The following is a 23,034-nucleotide window of genomic DNA, read 5'->3' as shown; positions in this document are numbered from 1 at the left end:
TTACTCCCACTTTGCATTTGCTTTCTTTTGTGGTGAATCCTACCTCCCTTAACCTTTTGAGTACTCTTTCAGCATTCTCATTATGCTCAATGTCGCTCGACCCATAAATCAATATATCGCCCTGAAAGCACATGGACTTTGGACAATCTTTCAACACATGTTGCATGGCTCTTTAAAACGCTGATGCCGCCGACGCCAGCTCAAACGGCATCCTCAAGAATTTAAAGTTGCCGAATGGAGTGGTGAATGCAGTCAATGGTTGGGAATCAGGATTCAGCGTGATTTGGTGGTAGGCCGATGAGAGGTCGAGCACGCTAAAAAACTTAGCTCCCTGCAACATACTCAACATCTCGTGTATTCTAAGTAGGGGATGCCTGTCCACCACAATGTTGGCATTCAACGCCCTCAAGTCCACACACAGCCTAATGCTTTTACCTCCATCCTTACTCGTTATTACAATGGGCGCCAACCATGCTGAGCATTCTATCTCCTGTATGACCCCTTGTTCAACCAATTTCTCCAGTTCTATTCTTAAAGGTTCCCTCATCAATAAGGGAATGGAGCGTGTTTTGTGCACGACAGGTGTTGCCCCTTCCTTGAGCTCTATTTTATGCATGTAGTTTTTGAGTACCCCCAGCTTTTCATTAAACACTTCTGGGAATTCTTTGACCAGATTGGACCCCACGCCTGGGGGATCTATGAGAAGTACCTGCTCCAGGTTGTTGGGGTCGAGCTTTATTCCCAATTCCTTCTGGTGTTTCCACCCTAATAGACTTGAGCCCTCTCTGGTTACATACACCTTCCCCACAGTGTGCCTGTCTTTGAAGGATATTCTCATTCTCACCATTCCTTCCAACGGGATGGGCACTCTATTATAACCTGAGGGAGCTATATCAGCTGTCTCTAATTTGATGTTGTGCTTAGCAAATTTTTCATGGAACACATTCTTGTCTACTAGAGTAAAAGGAGAGCACGAGTCAGCATACACTTTGAACTTTTCTCCATCCAGACTTCTCTCACATGTATGGTACTGTGTATTATCCTCCTTGCTCTCATCCTCTATCTGACAAATATAATTTTTATCCTCCACCACAACTTCTTCTGCTTTGTGTTCAATCATATGCACCTTTGTACTACTAACGTTGCACACTTTGGCAAAATGACCCTTTTTGTTACATCGCCTGCATGTGACATTCCTTGCTGGGCATCGCCAATTGTTGGCTAAGTGATTGTGGTTCCCACACCTAAAACATTTCAGACCTTCCATCTTATTGCTCGCACCCTCTTTGTACCTGTTTTCCACTTTACAAACCGCTTCCCCATTCAACGCATCTTTAGACGTAGCTTTCTCTTTACTTTCCTCTGACACTTTCATTTCTCTCATACATAGTGCTGTGTGTTCCAAACCTTTTGCTATACTTATCGCTTCCTCTAGATCTGGATTCCTTGTGAGCAATTCCTCCTGTACCTTCTCGTTGGTGCATCTTACTAACTGGTCTCTGATAAGAGAATCAGTAAGCACCCCAAACTCACAAGTAGCCGCCATTCCTCTCAACACTGCAATATAAGAGGACACTTTCTCCTCTTTCCTTTGAACTCTTTTGAAAAATGTATGCCTCTCCATTTTATGATTCTTGATTTTAACTTTAAAATGTGCCTCTAACTTCCGTAAAGTGTATTCATAAACATCACCGCCTTCATCTTCTTCCTGACCCTCATCATCCACCAATCTTCCAGTTATGTCCTCATAAATTTTTCTACCATGTATTCCTAAATTATGTAACAGTATATGCTGCTTCCTTATGTTAGAGAAGTTCTCACCCCCTATGGCTATCAGGTAAGATTTAAAAATACCTTCCCATCTTTTCCAAGGGATCTCTGGTTCCCCTAACTCATTCAGGAATGGTGGTGGTTGACTCATTCCTGCACCAGCCATACTGCGAAGGGTGCACACAACTTACCACAGTGCAATGACTAACTGAACCTCTGCTACCCTCTGCAGGTGTAAGGACGTTTCACCAAAATTGCGTGTTCTGTGCAAACATGCTCCACTTACCAAGCCGACCTTCAATTAACCCTTTAAGGAGTATGAACACAAGACACTAGTTAGCTGGATGAGGGGCTGTCTGGGTACTTTAGCGTATTAAAACAAGTTTTTTCCCCCCTCAACACCTTAAATATGTCTTGACCGAAATGAAGTGAATTCGTCACTCAGGTAAGGATTAATTTACTTTATTAAGATCCAAATGTACTAGCACCCTCAGCTTGCTGGCAGTGAGACTCTAAGGTGAAGGCAGCCTGTCAACATTCCAAAGCTGCCTTCACTACAACATTCTAAGCCATACCAGTGCGGAGGGTAGGGGAGGGGTGTGCGGAAAATACCAAGTGGCAAATTATAACAGCTATCCCTGAGGCTGTGCTTTGGGCTACTTGTAGTCCAGACCTGGAGCAGTGATTCCACTGAGTGGTCCGTGGGCTGGTATTTAGGGATTCCTCTCAAGGTCCCTTCGCGATTCCTGGTCCGTGAACCTGTGGGTTCCTGAGAAGGGTCCTTTAACTTTCAGTGGGCTTTCCTGGTTGCTCCAGACGTGCCCTGACTCTCCATTGCTTGGGGTGTCCACAGGACCTTGCTGGTCCACACCGAAGCATCTTTTCTCTGACTTCGTGGGTTGCAGTTGCCAAGGCTTGTTGGTCTCCAGTCCGGACACTGACCCCCCAGCACTCGACATCCTTTGTGGGACAAATCACCTGCGGACTTTGGTTGTCGTCGACATCTCCTGGTCACCGTAGCTGCAGAGTCAAGCTTCACCTCATCTCACCTGGAGCACCCGACATCAGTGGGCATTCGTCTACCGAGCCCCTGGTCACTTGCAAGTGACCCAGACTCTGTCCCCTCTGCTTTCAGGTTCTTCTCAGCTCCGATCCAGGCTTGGATCACACCAGACACATTTCCTCTTTACGACAGCAGCACTTTGCAGCATCACGCCATTGAAAACGACGAAGATTCCCGACACTATTTGACACCTATGCACCCGGCTTCCCTGGGTGAAGTAACACGAGTACTCCGGCACTCACATGGGTGCAGGCCTTAGAACCTTCTAAGTTTGAATGGGTTCGCTCCTAGTCCTCTCCTAAGTGTCCTTATGCTTTAAAATTCCAACCGTGACTTTCCCATAGGATTGTACGGAGCTCGCGGCTGTGTTTTCACATTGCACGTTTCCCCCTTGGGTCCCCTGTGACACTATCTTGGGTGGTTCCTTGGGGTCCCAGCGATTCTACGTGCTCTAGGCAGTGGACAGCATATACCAGGCCAACTTCTCACAACTCCCTCCAGACAACCAAGACCCGTAAGGTGACCAAGCTTCTACTACACACAACCGTCACCCTGAGCCAAACCCTTCAGGGATAGCCGACCTCTTGTCAGCAACCAAGCAGACATGGGTTGGTAAACTCCTGCTGCACACAGAGTTCACCCTGTGTATAACCCTTTCATGGAGAGGTAATTTCCTCCATACGCTAAAGGCTTCTTATCAGGCGAAACCCTACTATGCATAGCTTTCACCCTATCATGCACCCTTTGACGACAGCCAACCCCTTATGGGAAACCAAATGTAAACGGGTGGCAAATCCCCTGCTGCACTCATTTTTCACCCTGTTCACAAATCTTTCTGGTGATGCCACTCCCTCCAAACACTCAAGCTTCCGTAGGTGCCCCTACTACACACAGCCTTCACCCTGTACCAAACTCTTTAGGGAAAGCTGTCCTTTTGTAAGCAACCAACCACACATGGGTGGGCAAGCCCTGGCTGCGCAAGGTCCTTGCCATGTGCACAACCCCTTACAGAGAGCGCACTCCCGTAAGACACTTAAGCTCCCTTAGGAAGCCAAAACCTTACTATGCATGACTTTTGCCCTGTTCTGAACCCCTTGCAGACAATCATCCAACTGCACTTGGCTGGGCAAGCCTGTGGTCCACACGTTGTACACTCTGTGAACAAGCCCTCATGAAGATACCACTCCCTTCAGACACCCAACCAACTGCATTTGAGTGGGAAAGTCTCTGCAGTACACATTATTCACTCTGTGAACAACCCCTCACAGACAGCCCACTTGCTGCAGGCAATCAAACCCCCCCTAGGAGGCCAAACTGCTACAATGCAAGACTTTTGCCTTATTCCAAACCCTTTGTGAACAGGCAACCCCTTGTGGGCAACCACCCCCACATAAGTGGACAGGTCTACAGTGCACAGTGTACATCCTGTGCATAAACCACCTTGGAGAGCCCACTTGTTTCAGACACCCAACAAGCCATACTCAGGTGGTCAAGCTTCTGATGCACATAGTCTTTTCCCATTGCACAACACATTACGGAGACCAACTCTGTTTAGACACTCAAGCCCCCTTAGGTGGCAGAATCCTTACCACGTATTGCTTTCCAAACCCTTTTTGGACAGCCAAATCCCTGTGGGCAACCAACCACATACAGATGGGAAAGTCCCTACTGCGCAAGGTCTTTGCCATGTGCACAACCACTCAGAGACAGCCCACTCCCTCCTGACACCTAACCCACCTCAGGAGTCCAATCCCCTATTATGCCTGGCTTTTGCCTTATTTCAGAACCCTTTGTGGACAGCCAAACCCTTTTGGTCAATCAACCGTGCACGGGTAAGCCCCTGATGTGCACCGACTTCGTCCTATGTGCAACCCGTCATGGAGTGGTGTATTTCTTCGCCCTCCCAAATGATAGAAAATACTGTACTCCTACACGGAGGCACAAACACGGCAACGCAATAAAAACAAGAAATTTCACTCTCATAATATAAGTCAGATCAAAAGACAGTTTTCAGAATAAAGCATGGGGTTTTATTTGTGCAACACTTTCTAACAAAAAGGCTTTCCCAGATGTCAAATGAACAACATTCAAATGTATATAGAGATATATGTATATACGTGCAAGCAATAATAACACACTTATAAGTAAGCAAATGCAACTGTTAAATGCATGGAATAAAATACAGGCAAATAACAAAACTGGACGTCCACTGCAAGAAATAAGCACTGTTAAATACAAGTAATCAGAAACATATACACACTAAATACATTCAGATGATTATAACCACTGGAGACTTGAATGTGCACCCAGACACACTCACACATCACAGTGCCAATATTTAAAACTAAAACATCACCGGCTGCAAACACTGCATCTTACCCAACTCCAGACTGGGGGATTCACAGCCGGGGTCAAGAGACTCAGCAAGCCAGGAACGCCTACACTGAAGTAGACACGTCCTCCTCCATTCAGGTCCAAAATCCCACTTTCCAAGTCAACAACCCCCAATTTTATAATCTCAAATCAGTAGAGGTTTCTGAGAGGACCTCCTCTTGGCCAAGGAAACTTAATGGAGTTGGCCACTCTCCATGCAAGCATTCCAAAGGCAAAGGAATCTCACATATTCTTCTGTGCTCCCACATGTTCCAGCCCTTATCTTAGCGCAGTTTGAGAAAACATTCTCCAAGAGTACAGAAAACAACCTTGAACGTGAATAGCCTAAACAACTTGAGTGATCTGGGGCCTGCCTGTGTGCGCAAAGCTCAAGCTAGGCAAAATTCAAGATGGCATGAGTGCATGTCAAAGCCAATAGTAAGAACTTCATAATGCTTCCCAATGTACAACACAATGCACATTTGTGCACCACTGCCTATAGCATCACACACTTCACTTCCCAATGTACAACAGAATGGACATTTGAGCACCACTTCATATAACACTGCACTCCAAGACAGAGAAGTACATTTCACACCTTTCGCTCTCTCATGGTTTCAGATGCACATCCCACACGTTCTGTTCCTGTCAAGGCTGTTGTACTCTGTGAAAACTCTCCCACTCTGCACCTACAAGGAGACACGAAAGAAATCTTCAAGAAAAAAGGCACATGCAGGAAAAATTATGTCGTACATTCGAGAAAACACCTATAGTCAATTAAAACAATGGTAGTCAAAGGTCATCACATGGTCCCAATACATGGGAGGGCCTCTGGTGCATAAGGACTTCACTCTGTAGACAACCCCTTATGGAGAGCACACTCTTTGCAAACTGCAATGCTCCCTTAGGTGATCAAACCACATTAGTGTAACACAAACCTTGGAAGAAAGGTTAGAGGAATTATGCCCAGGTTTTTATCCCCTTCGGCTACGCTAAGATGATGACAAACATTTTAGCACTGCTGAATCAGAAATGTGGTTGACTGTTAAACATTTTCACAACTGTTTGTGTGAGTGGGTGTGCTACTAACTACCCCACATGCACAACAAAAGCTGGGTAGGCTACTCAGGCCTGAGAAGTGCTAGGAGTTGTAAACCTCCTACATATTCGGAACTCTCTTTAGTTGTCAACTAGTGCATTCTACCCTTTCAAAGTGGAATGTTCTAATAGTTGAACATACTATACCTGCATGTACCAACCATTAAAAGTCTACTCCCTTGTCCCAAGCCCTCATTTCTGACTCAGGCCAATTACCCTAGAGTGTTGACGTTGCCTCCTCATTTAGCCTTTGCGCTGCACAAGATAGTTGTCTGCAGTGCCGAGCCCTGAGATGCTTTTTAATCCCAGATCTTCTGCAATTGTTCTCATGCTCTACTGGCAGCATTAGTAAACAATGTAAAGTAATTCCTTTAATGTTATGTGCTGCCAACCCAGTTGGAGCAGTGACAACACAAGACAAATGCGACTCAGTTGTTTTTTGCAGATAACTTGCAATTACTTTAATTAAGAAACTCTTTCCTGTTCCAGCTTGACCACTCACATACATTCGGATAGGTTGAAATGATGTACATGAGCACACTCTCTTTTCATGAAGTAATCCATGGTCAATCTGCTCTTTCACTTGCTGATATATTTGTTTCTGTTCAACATTTAGTTGCTCTTCCAAGTTTCCTAACTGTATTGCATCTTCTTGTACCTGTTTTCCACTTTACAAACCGCTTCCCCATTCAACGCATCTTTAGACGTAGCTTTCTCTTTACTTTCCTCTGACACTTTCATTTCTCTCATACATAGTGCTGTGTGTTCCAAACCTTTTGCTATACTTATCGCTTCCTCTAGATCTGGATTCCTTGTGAGCAATTCCTCCTGTACCTTCTCGTTGGTGCATCTTACTAACTGGTCTCTGATAAGAGAATCAGTAAACGCCCCAAACTCACAAGTAGCCGCCATTCCTCTCAACACTGCAATATAAGAGGACACTTTCTCCTCTTTCCTTTGAACTCTTTTGAAAAATGTGTGCCTCTCCAGAACCACATTGATTTTAACTTTAAAATGTGCCTCTAACTTCCGTAAAGTGAATTCATAAACATCACCGCCTTCATCTTCTTCCTGACCCTCATCATCCACCAATCTTCCAGTTATGTCCTCATAAATTTTTCTACCATGTATTCCTAAATTATGTAACAGTATATGCTGCTTCCTTATGTTAGAGAAGTTCTCACCCCCGATGGCTATCAGGTAAGATTTAAAAATACCTTCCCATCTTTTCCAAGGGATCTCTGGTTCCCCTAACTCATTCAGGAATGGTGGTGGTTGACTCATTCCTGCACCAGCCATACTGCGAAGGGTGCACACAACTTACCACAGTGCAATGACTAACTGAACCTCTGCTACCCTCTGCAGGTGTAAGGACGTTTCACCAAAATTGCGTGTTCTGTGCAAACATGCTCCACTTACCAAGCCGACCTTCAATTAACCCTTTAAGGAGTATGAACACAAGACACTAGTTAGCTGGATGAGGGGCTGTCTGGGTACTTTAGCGTATTAAAACAAGTTTTTTCCCCCCTCAACACCTTAAATATGTCTTGACCGAAATGAAGTGAATTCGTCACTCAGGTAAGGATTAATTTACTTTATTAAGATCCAAATGTACTAGCACCCTCAGCTTGCTGGCAGTGAGACTCTAAGGTGAAGGCAGCCTGTCAACATTCCAAAGCTGCCTTCACTACAACATTCTAAGCCATACCAGTGCGGAGGGTAGGGGAGGGGTGTGCGGAAAATACCAAGTGGCAAATTATAACAGCTATCCCTGAGGCTGTGCTTTGGGCTACTTGTAGTCCAGACCTGGAGCAGTGATTCCACTGAGTGGTCCGTGGGCTGGTATTTAGGGATTCCTCTCAAGGTCCCTTCGCGATTCCTGGTCCGTGAACCTGTGGGTTCCTGAGAAGGGTCCTTTAACTTTCAGTGGGCTTTCCTGGTTGCTCCAGACGTGCCCTGACTCTCCATTGCTTGGGGTGTCCACAGGACCTTGCTGGTCCACACCGAAGCATCTTTTCTCTGACTTCGTGGGTTGCAGTTGCCAAGGCTTGTTGGTCTCCAGTCCGGACACTGACCCCCCAGCACTCGACATCCTCTGTGGGACAAATCACCTGCGGACTTTGGTTGTCGTCGACATCTCCTGGTCACCGTAGCTGCAGAGTCAAGCTTCACCTCATCTCACCTGGAGCACCCGACATCAGTGGGCATTCGTCTACCGAGCCCCTGGTCACTTGCAAGTGACCCAGACTCTGTCCCCTCTGCTTTCAGGTTCTTCTCAGCTCCGATCCAGGCTTGGATCACACCAGACACATTTCCTCTTTACGACAGCAGCACTTTGCAGCATCACGCCATTGAAAACGACGAAGATTCCCGACACTATTTGACACCTATGCACCTGGCTTCCCTGGGTGAAGTAACACGAGTACTCCGGCACTCACATGGGTGCAGGCCTTAGAACCTTCTAAGTTTGAATGGGTTCGCTCCTAGTCCTCTCCTAAGTGTCCTTATGCTTTAAAATTCCAACCGTGACTTTCCCATAGGATTGTACGGAGCTCGCGGCTGTGTTTTCACATTGCACGTTTCCCCCTTGGGTCCCCTGTGACACTATCTTGGGTGGTTCCTTGGGGTCCCAGCGATTTTACGTGCTCTAGGCAGTGGACAGCATATACCAGGCCAACTTCTCACAACTCCCTCCAGACAACCAAGACCCGTAAGGTGACCAAGCTTCTACTACACACAACCGTCACCCTGAGCCAAACCCTTCAGGGATAGCCGACCTCTTGTCAGCAACCAAGCAGACATAGGTTGGTAAACTCCTGCTGCACACAGAGTTCACCCTGTGTATAACCCTTTCATGGAGAGGTAATTTCCTCCATACGCTAAAGGCTTCTTATCAGGCGAAACCCTACTATGCATAGCTTTCACCCTATCATGCACCCTTTGACGACAGCCAACCCCTTATGGGAAACCAAATGTAAACGGGTGGCAAATCCCCTGCTGCACTCATTTTTCACCCTGTTTACAAATCTTTCTGGTGATGCCACTCCCTCCAAACACTCAAGCTTCCGTAGGTGCCCCTACTACACACAGCCTTCACCCTGTACCAAACTCTTTAGGGAAAGCTGTCCTTTTGTAAGCAACCAACCACACATGGGTGGGCAAGCCCTGGCTGCGCAAGGTTCTTGCCATGTGCACAACCCCTTACAGAGAGCGCACTCCCGTAAGACACTTAAGCTCCCTTAGGAAGCCAAAACCTTACTATGCATGACTTTTGCCCTGTTCTGAACCCTTTGCAGACAATCATCCAACTGCACTTGGCTGGGCAAGCCTGTGGTCCACACGTTGTACACTCTGTGAACAAGCCCTCATGAAGATACCACTCCCTTCAGACACCCAACCAACTGCATTTGAGTGGGAAAGTCTCTGCAGTACACATTATTCACTCTGTGAACAACCCCTCACAGACAGCCCACTTGCTGCAGGCAATCAAACCCCCCCTAGGAGGCCAAACTGCTACAATGCAAGACTTTTGCCTTATTCCAAACCCTTTGTGAACAGGCAACCCCTTGTGGGCAACCACCCCCACATAAGTGGACAGGTCTACAGTGCACAGTGTACATCCTGTGCATAAACCACCTTGGAGAGCCCACTTGTTTCAGACACCCAACAAGCCATACTCAGGTGGTCAAGCTTCGGATGCACATAGTCTTTTCCCATTGCACAACACATTACGGAGACCAACTCTGTTTAGACACTCAAGCCCCCTTAGGTGGCAGAATCCTTACCACGTATTGCTTTCCAAACCCTTTTTGGACAGCCAAATCCCTGTGGGCAACCAACCACATACAGATGGGAAAGTCCCTACTGCGCAAGGTCTTTGCCATGTGCACAACCACTCAGAGACAGCCCACTCCCTCCTGACACCTAACCCACCTCAGGAGTCCAATCCCCTATTATGCCTGGCTTTTGCCTTATTTCAGAACCCTTTGTGGACAGCCAAACCCTTTTGGTCAATCAACCGTGCACGGGTAAGCCCCTGTTGTGCACCGACTTCGTCCTATGTGCAACCCGTCATGGAGTGGTGTATTTCTTCGCCCTCCCAAATGATAGAAAATACTGTACTCCTACACGGAGGCACAAACACGGCAACGCAATAAAAACAAGAAATTTCACTCTCATAATATAAGTCAGATCAAAAGACAGTTTTCAGAATAAAGCATGGGGTTTTATTTGTGCAACACTTTCTAACAAAAAGGCTTTCCCAGATGTCAAATGAACAACATTCAAATGTATATAGAGATATATGTATATACGTGCAAGCAATAATAACACACTTATAAGTAAGCAAATGCAACTGTTAAATGCATGGAATAAAATACAGGCAAATAATAAAACTGGACGTCCACTGCAAGAAATAAGCACTGTTAAATACAAGTAATCAGAAACATATACACACTAAATACATTCAGATGATTATAACCACTGGAGACTTGAATGTGCACCCAGACACACTCACACATCACAGTGCCAATATTTAAAACTAAAACATCACCGGCTGCAAACACTGCATCTTACCCCACTCCAGACTGGGGGATTCACAGCCGGGGTCAAGAGACTCAGCAAGCCAGGAACGCCTACACTGAAGTAGACACGTCCTCCTCCATTCAGGTTCAAAATCCCACTTTCCAAGTCAACAACCCCCAATTTTATAATCTCAAATCAGTAGAGGTTTCTGAGAGGACCTCCTCTTGGCCAAGGAAACTTAATGGAGTTGGCCACTCTCCATGCAAGCATTCCAAAGGCAAAGGAATCTCACATATTCTTCTGTGCTCCCACATGTTCCAGCCCTTATCTTAGCGCAGTTTGAGAAAACATTCTCCAAGAGTACAGAAAACAACCTTGAACGTGAATAGCCTAAACAACTTGAGTGATCTGGGGCCTGCCTGTGTGCGCAAAGCTCAAGCTAGGCAGAATTCAAGATGGCATGAGTGCATGTCAAAGCCAATAGTAAGAACTTCATAATGCTTCCCAATGTACAACACAATGCACATTTGTGCACCACTGCCTATAGCATCACACACTTCACTTCCCAATGTACAACAGAATGGACATTTGAGCACCACTTCATATAACACTGCACTCCAAGACAGAGAAGTACATTTCACACCTTTCGCTCTCTCATGGTTTCAGATGCACATCCCACACTTTCTGTTCCTGTCAAGGCTGTTGTACTCTGTGAAAACTCTCCCACTCTGCACCTACAAGGAGACACGAAAGAAATCTTCAAGAAAAAAGGCACATGCAGGAAAAATTATGTCGTACATTCGAGAAAACACCTATAGTCAATTAAAACAATGGTAGTCAAAGGTCATCACATGGTCCCAATACATGGGAGGGCCTCTGGTGCATAAGGACTTCACTCTGTAGACAACCCCTTATGGAGAGCACACTCTTTGCAAACTGCAATGCTCCCTTAGGTGATCAAACCACATTAGTGTAACACAAACCTTGGAAGAAAGGTTAGAGGAATTATGCCCAGGTTTTTATCCCCTTCGGCTACGCTAAGATGATGACAAACATTTTAGCACTGCTGAATCAGAAATGTGGTTGACTGTTAAACATTTTCACAACTTTTTGTGTGAGTGGGTGTGCTACTAACTACCCCACATGCACAACAAAAGCTGGGTAGGCTACTCAGGCCTGAGAAGTGCTAGGAGTTGTAAACCTCCTACATATTCGGAACTCTCTTTAGTTGTCAACTAGTGCATTCTACCCTTTCAAAGTGGAATGTTCTAATAGTTGAACATACTATACCTGCATGTACCAACCATTAAAAGTCTACTCCCTTGTCCCAAGCCCTCATTTCTGACTCAGGCCAATTACCCTAGAGTGTTGACGTTGCCTCCTCATTTAGCCTTTGCGCTGCACAAGATAGTTGTCTGCAGTGCCGAGCCCTGAGATGCTTTTTAATCCCAGATCTTCTGCAATTGTTCTCATGCTCTACTGGCAGCATTAGTAAACAATGTAAAGTAATTCCTTTAATGTTATGTGCTGCCAACCCAGTTGGAGCAGTGACAACACAAGACAAATGCGACTCAGTTGTTTTTTGCAGATAACTTGCAATTACTTTAATTAAGAAACTCTTTCCTGTTCCAGCTTGACCACTCACATACATTCGGATAGGTTGAAATGATGTACATGAGCACACTCTCTTTTCATGAAGTAATCCATGGTCAATCTGCTCTTTCACTTGCTGATATATTTGTTTCTGTTCAACATTTAGTTGCTCTTCCAAGTTTCCTAACTGTATTGCATCTTCTTGTGCTTGATACATTGCTGTTTCCACCTCATTCATTGCAATCGCTGCTTCATTTTCAACAATTGGTTGCCCTAGTGGATCTTTACTCAGTGCAGCAGAACTTTGACTGTCTTGAGAACTGTCTCTTTCAATCTCAGCTGCAATTGTAGCTTCTTGATCAATTTCATCATTCAACATTTTCACATAATTTGCGAAAGCACTGCATTGTATGTTATCTTTACAAGCATTAAATGAATCTTCATAGCTGGGAAAATCTCCAAGTAATTCCAGTTCAGAACGCCATGGTTTGAACATTTGCAAAAGGGCTAAATAGTAAAATTCCCTTTTGTCAGCAGTGTCGCAACTCAATTTTCTGTGATTAATTAAATTTCCTTTCCTTTGTTTTACCAGACATCCTTCAGAACCAATCACTCCATATTTTCCATCATTGATGTTCTCTGTAATATTCCGTTTAAAAGTGTAGTTTTGCAACACTTCATAGAGACACATGTTCTCAAGATGATGACTTCTCTTTGGATAGTATGTGTCCAACATATTGGTTTTCAAAATATCTGTACTTTCAGGGTCATTTTCTGCTAAATATTCAATTTCTTGAACAGATTTCAGTACCCGATTTCGCATTCCTGCAAGACCTAGACTCACCCAAATGATTCTTCTACTTTTGGAATATAGACTTGCAGATGATAACTGATCTGAACATTCATATGCTCCAATTTCACGATGCAATAACATCTTCAAACTGAAACTGTATAATTTCTTACTTAGAGTCTTCTCGTGAGAAATCTCTTCCCACATTTCTTTCAATTCAGTCTTTTCTGATTTAGTAATGTAAGATGTTACATATCGAGCAACAGCAATGGAATTGTACGCAACATACTGAATATCCATGTTAGCGTTCCACATGGATAAAATAACTGGATTGTAGTCATTTATGTATTTCGATTCTTCGCTTCTTCTTAAGTTGTAGGTGTTTTTCTGAGACTTTCTTGTGATGGTATGTCGTACAGCTGACATAAAACTGTTCACTCTTCCTTTGGCTAATACAGGACGTGGAAATCCAAAACGACATTTGGTATAGAACTTATCCTTTGACTTGTACTTTCGTCGACAGTATTTTCCACACCTGTGGCTTTGAAATCGTAAGACTTGTTGTTTTAAGTTTTTCTCTTCTCTGCTATTTGGAAGAGCAAATGTAGCATAATCTTCAATGAAAGACAAAACAGTTTCATCTGAATCTGCTCCAAATTTGGGGGCGTCCTTGACCCATAACAACATATGTATGTGAGGAGCACCATTTGCTTAATACTCCTTTCTCCAAATAAGAAATCCACAACTTCTCCAAGAGGAGGATTCTTTTTATTGCAGATGAAAGACATCATAGCTTCAAATCTATGATTGAAATATCTGCATACATTGACAGGATCCAAAGAGCACAATTCTCCAGGTGTCTTGAAGAAATTCAAGTAAATCATCCCAAGCATACTCAGCACAGCTTAGGGTAAGAAACCACGTAGGAGTTCCCAAGTTCCGTAGCATACATTTCAGTTCTCCATGTCGACGGTACCAATATTCATTAGTCCGACGCTGACATGCCATCAGATTAATCAACTGAGATTCTAAATGATCATCTCTCTGATGCACTTTATCCATAAAATCCTTTGCAGTTACATTTTGCAGATGCATTCCAGTTTTTAAAATATGATTTACTGCATATGAAAGTCCAGACAAGTCACTTTCAAACAGAAGATGAAACATATAAGGGATACATTGTCGAAATCTTGGATCTTCTGCATATAATCTTGTTGTCCGATATTCAGATGCAGGAATCTGCACAGGACGTTCATCATATCGTCCACCTTTTCCTGTTGGAAACAACTGCGGGAAACAGCAAGCTTCCAAGCTCTCTTCCCATACACTCATGGGACTTCCTGTTGCTTTTTTCATTTGAAACAACTCAATTGTATTCCCCATCACCTCTTTGGAATGAAGTGGATGTACGCTGTAATGTTCATAGATCTCTTCACATCTGGACATGTCCACTTTTTCAATTTGTCCACTTAATGTTTCACTATCTTCTGTTAAATCTATTTCTTCTTCTCCAACAAACACATTTCTATAGTACTCATTATTTTTTAACAGATACAATGATGCCTTTTGCACTTTTCTAACATCCACTAACTCTTGCCAGATTTTCTTATTCTTAGTAGGAACACCATTAACTAGAATGACTAGTGGCTCATTTTCTGCATGATCTACACCAACAGTTTCAACATTTTTCCTTAAATCTAATGGTAAATACACAACTCTTCCTTTCAATCCTCTTTGCAACTCTGATGGAGGTAATTTACTTGTTTTGGGCTCCATACGAACAATAGCCTGAAACGGGTGAACACATTGTATCAGAATAGACTCATACGTATTTAAATCAATCAGCTCTGGAGGAATAGCAACCAACTCTAAATTATTATGAACAGCTCTAGCAGACATTTTAATCTCATCTAATTTATTATAACAATATTTGCAAATACGCTGCTCACATCCCAAATCAAAACAATCCTCTACCAACAAATAAGTTGCAAATTCCATCCACTTATCATTATCTTCTATTTCACTTTTTAAATACAGATTGACACCCCTAGTCTGATTCTTATAGTGATTTCGCCGACAACAAATACAAGAAACATTTGGTCTTTCACCTGAAATTAACTTAAACTTTGTGATTTCATCCTCAAATTTTTCTGTAATTACAGGTTCTACATTGTCTTCAACATTTTGTACTACTAATGTGTCAGTTTCTTCACTCTCTTGCTGAGGCCCAAAGTAACAAAACTCAATATCCTCACAAACCTGCTTCACATCTGAAACTGACCCACGTAAAAGAGCACTGTTCAACTCACTTAACTTTAGTGCTGGACTTTTTGCATAATACAACCTTCTCACTAACTTCCGCATTTGAGTATGATGTACTGCCAGCATTCTGAAATGGTGAAAAACACTTTGGTATGTTTTCTCACTCTGCAAGGGTCTAGTCCTTGCAACAGCTTAATCTTTTGTTTTACACTTTTTTTAGTATAGACTCGTAAAAAACGACATAATTTTTCAATAGATTCCTGTCGTACACTACAAACACTTCTGCAATCCCAAGTGTACACAGGGTTTTTAGTACGTCTCCCTAAAACTTCATCAGCTATCACTTCTGCATTTCTTTCAACCATTTTCTCTTTCTCCATTGGACAACCATCACTAATCTCATAACCTCTACCAACTGTCAACAGCATACAATAATTTTTCACTTAGTGAATAACTCTCTTCATTAAAAAAAGGCTCTGAACTAGAACTGTGTTTCCATTCTCCCAAAAAAAATCACAATATTTTTTTTTATTAATAACTCTTTTCCTCCTACTTTTGACCTTCATTACAAATATTTGTTTATCTAGTGATCGAATTCTGTTTAACGGTAAAATAAACAGTTTCCTTTTTACTTCAAAAGCCTTTTCCACAATGCTTTCAATATGCTTCTTCTTTTTATAAAATGAAGCTCTCTTTTTATATTTCTTCACATCTTTCAGCAAATTATGCACTACTCTCTTGTAAAATATTTTTTTGCGTAATTCCTCATACTGATTTTGTCTTCTTTTACCATACTTTATCTCCTTTGACTGAACATTTGCTTTTCTACTTTTCCTCTTATTTTGATTTTTTTTCTTACTTAAAAATTTTTCTGAAGTTGCAGCATTCTCTACATTCTGTTTGCTCCTACAAACATTTTTAATAAATTGCTTCGTGATCTTACCAGATTTTTTTTTCCTTTTAGCCACATTATCTTGTTCATTCAATACTTGTGGTTGATGTTTCTTCAAATAATCCTCCTGTCTCTGTTCTTTTCTTTTTCTTTTTTTTTCTGACATAATTTCTCGATTTTAACGTTGAAAAACAGTATCTGCAAAAAAGAATCACAAATAAATGTATATTAATAACTTTCAAATTTACAGTATTCCATTACTGTACAAACACATTTTATATAAAAACTGACTAAGAAACTATAGCCCTGAACCACAATTGTGACAATGATTAAAACACTACATACATAGTGCATACTACTTTGAAGCAGTTCATGCCCTAAAGCCTACATCACTAAAAGACTACATGCTAAGTGACTGAATGATTACACTACTAAAAGGAGGCACACTGGGTGAGTACCAGGGTGTTTGCTAGAAGTATATGAATACTAACTGGGGAATTGAAGGTGCGAAAGACAACTGTGTAGCTGATTAGAGAACTGAATGCATACTGGATACGCATTTAAAGCAGTCCATGTGCTAAGGCCCGGCTCACTGCATGAGTACTTCGGTACTGACTGAATGATTAGACTACAGCAAGGAGACTGCCTGGATGAATTTATAAATGGTTGGGTTTTCGCACAGGGAATGGATTAGTACTTGGTACTGAATGGGTCACTAGAAGAGTGCAAAAGGAGTGACATGCTGTTTGCTGGACTATATGGATACTGACTAGGGAATTGATAGTGTAAAAGACAAGTCTGGAGGTGGTTAGAAAACTGTATGCATAGTGCATAGGGGTTTGAAGCAGTCCATGTGCTAAGGCCTGGCTCAGTGCATGAATACTTAGACAGTGACTGAATCATTACAGTACTGTAAACAGAGTTTCTTAGTGAATTTATAAATGTTTGCGTTTTGGCACAGTGAATGAATTACTACATGGTGCTGAATGGGTCACTAGAAGACTGCAAAGGGACTGACAGAGTGTTTCCTAGAAGTGTATGGATACTGACTAGGGAATTGAAGGTGTGAAAACAACTGTGTAGGTGGTTAGAGAACTACATGCAAACTGCATAGACATTTGAAGCAGTCTATTTGGTAATGAATGGTTCAAAACATAAGTACTTAGAAACTGACTAAATCATCAGACTACTTCTAGGACACTGCCTGGGTAAATTTTTTTAATTTTCAGCTCTGGTGCAGTGAAGACAATATTACATGGTACTGCACTTTAGTGTCAAATCATGACTCATTTTATCAACACATAAGCAAAGACTGGCTTCTAATGCTACTAAAAGTTGACAACATGACAGGTTTTATAACAGTTATCTGTCAGCAAATACACAATGTTACCAAACGCTTCTCTCACAGTGGTTCCCAAATGCACACAGACTCACAGTGTGATTCTAGACAAGCACCATTATCCCTAGGAGTTTACCAAAACTCATTCACTACATTGGAAGTGGTAAGGGAACTGCACACAATCTACAAATTTCACAACTACACTTTACTGTCAATACCTGACTCATTTAATGAAAGCATAAGCCATAACTGTCTTCTAATGCTACTAAAACTTGAGAACATGACATGTTTTAAAACAGTTATCTGTCAGCAAATACACGATGTTACCAAACGCTTCTCTCACAATGGTTCCCAAATGTACATAGACTCACAGTGTGATTCTAGACAAGCACCACTATCCCTAGGAGTTTAACAAAACTCATTCACTACAGTGAAAGAGATAAGGGAACTGCACACAATCTACATATTTCACGACTGCACTTTAGTGTCAATGCCAGACTCATTTAATCAACACATAAGCAAAGACTGGCTACTAATGCTACTAAAACTTGAGAACATGACATGTTTTAAAACAGTTATCTGTCAGCAAATACACGATGTTACCGAACGCTTCTCTCACAGTGGTTCCCAAATTTACACAGACTCACAGTGTGATTCTAGATAAGCACCACTATCCCTAGGAGTTTACCAACACGCATTCACTACACTGGAAGTGGTAAGGGAACTGCACACAATCTACATATTTCACGACTACACTTTACTGTCAATACCTAACTCATTTAATGGAAGCATAAGCCATAACTGTCTTCTAATGCTACTAAAACTTGAGAACATGACATGTTTTAAAACAGTTATCTGTCAGCAAATACACGATGTTACCAAACGCTTCTCTCACAGTGGTTCCCAAATGTACACAGACTCACAGTGTGATTCTAGACAAGCGCCACTATCCCTAGGAGTTTACCAAAACTCATTCACTACAGTGGAAGAGGTAAGAGAACTGCACACAATCTACATATTTCACGACTGCACTTTAGTGTCAATGCCTGACTCATTTAATCAACACGGAAGCAAAGACTGGCTTCTAATGCTACTAAAACTTGACAACATGACAGATTTTAAAACAGTTATCTGTCAGCCAATACACGATGTTACCAAACGCTTCTCTCACAGTGGTTCCCAAATGCAAACAGACTCACACTGTGATTCTATACAAGCACCACTATCCCTAGGACTTTACCAAAACTCATTCATTACAGTGGAAGTGGTAAACGAACTACACACAATCTACATATTTCACGACTGCACTTTAGTGTCAATGCATGACTAATTTAATCAACGCATAAGCAAAGACTGGCTTCTAATGCTACTAAAACTTCACAACATGACATGTTTTAAAACAGTTATCTGTCAGCAAATACACGATGTCACCAAATGCTTCTCTCACAGTGATCCCAAATACACACTAACTCGCACTGTGATTCTAGACAAGCACCACTATCCCTAGGACTTTACCAAAACTCATTCATTACAGTGGAAGTGGTAAACGAACTACACACAATCTACATATTTCACGACTGCACTTTAACGTCAATGCATGACTAATTTAATCAACGCATAAGCAAAGACTGGCTTCTAATGCTACTAAAACTTCACAACATGACATGTTTTAAAACAGTTATCTATCAGCAAATACACGATGTTACCAAACGCTTCTCTCACATGGTTCCCAAATGTACACAGACTCACAGTGTGATTCTAGACAAGCACCACTATCCCTAGGAGTTTACCAAAACTCATTCACTACAGTGGAAGTGGTAAGGGAACTGCACACAATCTACATATTTCACAACTGCACTTTACTGTCAATACCTAACTCATTTAATGAAAGCATAAGCAATGACTGGCTTCTAATGCTACTAAAACTTCACAACATGACATGTTTTAAAACAGTTATCTAGCAGCAAATACACGATGTTACCAAACGCTTCTCTCACATGGTTCCCAAATGTACACAGACTCACAGTGTGATTCTAGACAAGCACCACTATCCCTAGGAGTTTACCAAAACTCATTCACTACAGTGGAAGAGGCAAGAGAACTGCACACAATCTACATATTTCACGACTGCACTTTAGTGTCAATGCCTGACTCATTTAATCAACACGTAAGCAAATACTGGCTTCTAATGCTACTAAAACTTGACAACATGACAGGTTTTAAAACAGTTATCTGTCAGCAAATACACGATGTTACCAAACACTTCTCTCACAGTGGTTCCCAAATGCAAACAGACTCACACTGTGATTCTAGACAAGCACCACTATCCCTAGCACTTTACCAAAACTCATTCACCACAGTGGAAGTGGAAAACAAACTACACACAATCTACATATTTCACGACTGCACTTTAATGTCAATGCATGACTAATTTAATCAACGCATAAGCAAAGACTGGCTTCTAAGGCTACTAAAACTTCACAACATGACATGTTTTAAAACAGTTATCTGTCAGCAAATACACGATGTCACCAAATGCTTCTCTCACAGTGATCCCAAATACACACTAACTCACACTGTGATTCTAGACAAGCACCACTATCCCTAGGACTTTACCAAAACTCATTCACTACAGTGGAAGTGTAAGGGAACTGCACACAATCTACATATTTCACGACTGCACTTTACTGTCAATACCTAACTCATTTAATGAAAGCATAAGCAATGACTGGCTTCTAATGATACTAAAACTTCACAACATGACATGTTTTAAAACAGTTATCTATCAGCAAATACACGATATTACCAAACGCTTCTCTCACATGGTTCCCAAATGTACACAGACTCACAGTGTGATTCTAGACAAGCACCACTATCCCTAAGAGTTTACCAAAACTCATTCACTACAGTGGAAGAGATAAGGGAACTGCACACAATCTACATATTTCACGACTGCACTTTAGTGTCAATGCCGGACTCATTTAATCAACGCATAAGCAAAGACTGGCTTCTAATGCTACTAAAACTTGAGAACATGACATGTTTTAAAAGAGTTATCTGTCAGCAAATACACGATGTTACCAAACGCTTTTCTCACAGTGGTTCCCAAATGTATACAGACTCACAGTGTGATTCTAGATAAGCACCACTATCCCTAGGAGTTTACCAAAACTCATTCACTACAGTGCAAGTGGTAAGGGAACTGCACACAATCTACATATTTCACGACTGCACTTTAGTGTCAATGCCTGACTCATTTAATCAACGCATGACTGGCTTCTAACACTACTAAAACTTAACAACATGACAGGATTTAAAATAGTTATCTGTCAGCAAATAAACAATGTTACCATATGCTTCTCTCACATTGGTTCCCAAATGTACACAGACTCACAGTGTGATTCTAGACAACAACCACCATCCCTACGAGTTTACCAAACCTTATTTACTACTATGGAAGTGGTAAGAGAACTGCACACAATGTGCATATTTCAAAAGTGCACTTATGTATCATTGCCTGGCTCATTTAATCGACGCATAAGCAAACACTGGCTTCTCATGCTACTAAAACTTGACAACATGGCAGGTTTAAATAAAATTATCTTTCAGCAAATACAAGATATTACTAAATGCTTCTCTCACAGGGGTTCCAAAATGCACACAGGCTCTCTGTGTGATTCTAGACAAACAACACTATCCCTTGCACTATACCAAAACACATTTCTTCATCTACAAGGAGTACTACATTTTACTGCAGAAACATAACTCATTTCACTAATTCTACCAAAATATAAAAACTGCATAGTTATCTGTCTACAAACACATGAAAAAAACAAATCCATATCACAAAATGGTTTCTACATGCACACACACTGTCAATAAGATTGTAGAGAAAAAAAGTATTCCCTACACTTTAGCAGAAGAAATACATTAGTCTGATTAAAATAAAATAGTCTACATACATCCCCTCACAATTAAATAACTCACCTTTCAAGATGTTTTGTAGATTAAGAAGTATATCAGTCACATACCAGATATCAGTCACACACCAGATTTTCTTATACAGAATCTCTGCACTGTGCACCTGTCAGCAGAACCAAAGAATGGCAAAGTCTCCCTCTCATTTTCCACACATATACATGTAAACATCAAATCACATTCCTTCCCACATAAATTCAAAAGCAAACACACATTTCTATTGGTTAAACATTTCAACCCTTTCCAAATGACATAAACTTCAACCCTTCCCCCAATCTGCCTTCTGCCCGTTACCATAAAAACAGGTCATGAAACACTGTACTGAGCACACAGGTCACAAGTTCAGCACACACAATGTTGCTAATCAAAACAGCAAGTGTGCTTGACTTCCCAACATATCAGCTTATCATATATAATGTTCCTTTCACACACTTTTTGTTAGCCAATAAGAATCATGTGTTTAAAAAACAGAAACATGCACCCTACCTTTCAGAGTAGAAGGTTGTCAAACAACCATTGATTTCTTGTATTTTTTAAAAATTGCATCTTAGCCACCATTTTAGAAACATCTTACTTTTCAAACTGCCATTTCATTTACAGAGACCATCTGAATGCATCCAGACCTCCTTACAAGATGCTTACAGTGTGGATTGTGGGACACAGCTACATTTTCTGGAGCCAAAGGTATGCAGAAAACAAAGGCATTCACAAAGACCTAGGTTTGCCAAATGTAGACATTAAATAGATTGGACAAAGAGGGTTAAAGTGGCACCAATTGATGCCATTGGTGAAATCCTTCATGCAAATCCAACACCCTGACCTCATAATAGTGCACTGTGGTGGCAATGACCTAGGCACTTTGACTGGGGTAGGTCTGGAAATGCTTATGAAGGACACCTTTGTAGAACTGATTTCACTTTTCCCTAAAACTGCTTTTGTGTACTCTAACATATGCCAAAGGCAGAAATGGAACTGGTCCGATCATTTTTGTCCACAGATTGAGAAAGCTAGGAAACATGTGAATAAATCTGTTTCTGCTTTTCTCCGAGACTACAGAATGGGGTCCATTTACAATAACAATCTGCGCTTTCATATACAAGAGATGTATAGGAGATATGGAGTACACTTTACTGATGAAGGAAACAGAATCTTCCTCAACAACTTTAGACTCTGTATAGGTACTTACTTATAAGTACCAAAAACTCTCAATGAACACAACGGCTATTTTTAGAGCCACTCAAGAACAAAACACCTAAGCTTAATCTTTATCTCCCAACAATTTCATTTTTTTTCCCATGGATCCACGAACCCACCGCGTGAGGATCCGTGCATCCAACGCGATAGGATGCGCG

Source organism: Triturus cristatus, chromosome 1_1 (genome assembly GCF_964204655.1).
Source record: "Triturus cristatus chromosome 1_1, aTriCri1.1, whole genome shotgun sequence".
Taxonomy (NCBI): Eukaryota; Metazoa; Chordata; class Amphibia; order Caudata; family Salamandridae; genus Triturus; species Triturus cristatus.
This window is presented reverse-complemented; position numbering follows the sequence as displayed.